This window comes from Castanea sativa, chromosome 12, assembly GCF_040712315.1.
Source record: "Castanea sativa cultivar Marrone di Chiusa Pesio chromosome 12, ASM4071231v1".
NCBI lineage: Eukaryota > Viridiplantae > Streptophyta > Magnoliopsida > Fagales > Fagaceae > Castanea > Castanea sativa.
Window position 1 is genome coordinate 3,134,677 of NC_134024.1, and position 4,295 is coordinate 3,138,971.

Consider the following 4,295-nt stretch of genomic DNA (forward strand, 5'->3'; position numbering starts at 1 on the left):
ATTGGATCCCACAATACTAATCACAAATTTAAAAATTATTTTGCTACAATGTTTTCAGTTTTTAATTTTTAGCAATAAGTGGTTTTCAAACATACCCTTAATGTGTCGAAAGGAAAGGAAAAAAAAAGATAATGCAGCTACCAATAAAACTTTAACTATGAAGGAAAAACACTGACTTACACAAAATCAAGAGAGAAAAAGTTAATTAAGAAAAAAGTAAACAAGTTCAACAATCTTCAGGGCTTGTTTGTTGTGTAATCCCAAACTCACATTTTCACATTTTAAATAATATTATACATTTTTTTACACACTTTTTTATCCACACTTATTTCAAAAAATTATAAAAATCTCATCTCAAATTACTCTACTAAACACCAATTATTGGAATAAGTGCCAATACTTTTTTGAACCGAATAAGTGCCAATACTGAAGCAAGTCTATAACGATTCCCTCTTAATTAAAGGTTACACTAAACAGGAATGGACTTAACCTAAACCTAACATAGAATGCAAGCAATAATAACCCACATAGCTGAACACAAACCTTATCACCTATGCAAACAAAACAACACCTCACCTCTCTCTCTCTCTATCTCTGTGTGTGTAAACTCCGATTGAATAAAAATGGCAATTGGGAAGAAGAAGTTGATGTCATCGGCGCCATGGAGGGGCAAAGAGGAAGCCGCCGAAGAGTTTCAAGACGCGAAGCTCAAAGTCACAAAGCAGAAGAGTTCCTGAAACTGAGTCAGTAATGCACGTGCTTCGCAAGGAGAAAGACGAGTCCAAACGCCACAACCATGACGATTACGATGATGAATCCCTCGTCGAGATTGACCCCCAGCTTTGCTACAGCATTCAACGTAACTACCAGGTCTCTATTTTCTTGATTTTCATTTCTGTTTCTTGGTTTTTGTTTTTAATATTTTGCTAACCCAGTTGAGAGAATTCTTGATTTCTTGCTTTAAATTTTGTTTCTTTGGTTACCCAATTCTTAGTTTCTTGATTTCTTGCTTTAAACTTTGTTTCTTTAGTTACCCAATCCTTAGTTTCATGATTACTTGCTTTAAATTGTGTTTCTTTGGTTACCCAGTTGAGAAAATTCTGGATTACTTGGTTTAATTTGTGTATTTTTGGTTACCCAATTCTTAGTTTCTTGATTACTTGCTATTGGTTGTTTAAAGTTCATGTCTTTGTCATTAGTAGTGTACCCTTTTGCAGTGTTGGGGGATTCCTGGTTGTTCTCAATTGTGTTTTAATAGATTTGAGTTATGTGTTATATGAGAGATTGTTAATTTGTTTAAGGATAAATTGGGAATGTGAGCTCCTACCAGTTGGCCAATGTGTTGCAACTCAATGATATCTCTACTATAATAAACCAAATTAGAAATACAACTGGGGAAAACCCATTGTAGTAGTGGTTGATAACTTCTACCCAGCAGAGAAAACTGAAAACAGAAGGAAAGAAAGAAGAAATTTTTATTCTTGTCGCAGATGAGAACTTTTGTCCAATATAGAGTTTCAAGTTGATAGACCCTGGCAGGTCATTTTGTTTCAAACAGTTAGAATAATGGTTAAATGATTAAGCTCGCTATTTTCTAACACTTCAAACTTTTGGGACATCAGATAGTTTAGTATCAAAGTAGGTGGTCTTGAGTTTGAACCCTATCTTTGCTCTACCCTCTCATTCAAAAAAAATGTTAAAAATCAAATCTTTTGGGCTTTATTTATTAAAGGGGAGTATAAACCCACATGTTAGAGAAAGTGTTGCAATAATGGTTAAATGATTAAATCTACTATTTCTTAATAGTTTAAGCTTTTTTTATAAGTAGTAACGCAACTAACATGAGGTTGAAGCCTCTTATTATTGAGGCTTCATATAGTTGATTCTTAATATGGTTGAAGCCTCAGTTTTATGAAGAGAGGTTACGTGTTTGTGATTTCTATGATGTAGATCACTGAAATTGATTGAGGGTTTTTTGGTTTGTGTGTGAATGCCATCAATATCCACATTGTTATTATGGGCAAGGGCATGTCTGTAGGATGTATATCAATTAATTGATATGGTCTTTATTGTCATGTTCTGTTTTTCTGTTGATTGACACTTTTATAGCCTATCCATCACTCACTGCTTGGAATTATACAGTTTACATCTATGTTTGTTTGGCTCTCAATAATATTTTTACTCCTCTTTTCTTCTTTCATTTGCTTACTTTGTATAATTTTGCATCTAAATCTGTTCATAATTGAGTTTGTGATATGATATTTTGAGTTTTGTGTATGCAGTTTCTTCAACAAGTATTCAGCATTGACACCATTGTGAAACCTCTTTCGCCTGCCATGGCCTACAATGTTTCCCGCAACTTGAACTTCTTCACGCGCATTTTCACGCAGTTCTTTGGTGAGTTTTGATATCTTTGTGCCATTTATGGGCAACAAAGATTGAACAAGATAATGATGTCACTCTTAATTACTTTTGAGGGTTCTTTTTCCTAGTCTTCCTTTTATAACTTCACTGGAAGTTACAATGGGCTTGACTCCTACATCTTTTAGAAGGACTAAGAACTATATAAATTCAGGGAATACAACTGGTTTGGAGAGATTTTCAATGTCCAATCATGTATTTTACATTGCAAAACTTTTAAACTTAGAATTGGTAGACATTTCACTTGATTCTATATTTTGGTTTGATCTTTTCAAAGAATAGCTAACCTGGTCTCATGCTTATTATGAAAAGAAGAAGAAGAAGAAGCTAATCTTGGTCTCATGATTGCACCCAAGTTCTTTAAAAGTTTAAAAAAAAAAAAAAAATGGTGTCATGTGATCAAACCTTTGGCATGTTTCCCTTCCATTAATGCATTGATGATTGTTACAAAATAGCTGATTTTTTTATGTGTAATGTAGTTTATGTGATTTATTGTATTGCAGATCTAGAAGGTATTGCAAATGCCCAAAAATTGTTAGGGATAGGATAGGAAGAGAAAGCTCTCCGCATTCGTTGAAAAAGAGAGAGAAAAAAAAAGGGAAAATGAAGGAGGGCTGCCGCGGGGTGGGGGAGGGGGGGTTGGATTTAAAAAACAGTTGAAGACCTATTGCTGATTTTAGATGTAATTGTTTAAAATTATTTTGAATATCCGAAGATATCTTTTTTGGAGATTCTATAATATCTGAAGATTGAAAATGTAATCTAAAAATTCAGTGGGAACCCTTTCATAAAATTTTTTGACTTTGCAAATGGACTTGCATCATGAGCTATATGAGAGTTTCAATGATGACATTTATTGAACAAAAAAAAAGTACTAATGAGATTTCTCATTAGTAAATGTTACTAATTTAATATGTTTTGCCTAACCTTGGATGAAATCAAATGCTCATGTTTTGCAGCATAGCAGAAATTATCTTTCTTTTTTTTTTTTTTTTTCTTTTTTTTGCTTCAAAGACTAGATAATTCTGCTCTAAATCCTTTTAAATTGAAAATCAATTAGGCAAATTTCAACCTTCCATTAAAAAGCAAAAAGTACGCTATTCTAAACTTCATTTATCTTCTTATCATTACCCTCTAGCCAATTTGAGCCAAGTCATGTTAAAAATTATTTAATGTGACTTTGGTTGGAGCCAAAATTTTCTGTTAAAAAATTATTTAATGTGACCCACAAGACACAAATGAAATATTTTGGATTATCGTGGGGAAAAATAAAAACAATCGAATTATATAACAACCTTTTCATAAGGAAGAGAAATTTCAATTTTTTTATTTAATAGAAGTTTAACAGAACAATCCACTTGAAGGGCACAAAAATAAAAAGCATGTTAATCGGTCAGAGCCATTAGATAGTTAATTCAAATGCTCTTATTTGAATCTAAAAGGAGAGTTGAATATGATTTTCACGTTAAGTACATGAATCTCTTACATGATGTCGTACAATGTTAATGATTGCATGTAGTTGCATGCCATAGCTTAAATTAGTCCAGAAAAGGTGTTAATTTAACTTATTTCTTTTCATCTTCTTTTTTCTTTTTGGGTATGGTTATTAATACAATAATGTCTGAAGCGTTGGCTGGTAGTAGAGTCCAAAAATGTTCAAAAGAATTTGAAGCAAGGCCCCAACATCTGTAGCAACTCTCTTATGCACAAAATATACAACCACTAGCGTTCTCCAACTTCCATGCACTTGTGGTCTTCAATCAGCACAGCAAGTTGCCAAGGAAACCTTCTTCTCAAAAATAGGTCCTCCACTCATAGAAATTATGGAAACAAGTCTACAAAAACATGGTGTATAGCCTTAGTTAATGCTTTCA

General features: G+C 32.9%; 1 pseudogene; it reads left to right on the forward strand.

Moving 5' to 3' along the window:
- Nucleotides 1-428: 428 nt before the first annotated feature.
- On the forward strand, nt 429-2,998 carry LOC142619539 (uncharacterized; annotated as a pseudogene).
- The last annotated feature ends 1,297 nt before the right edge of the window (nt 2,999-4,295 follow it).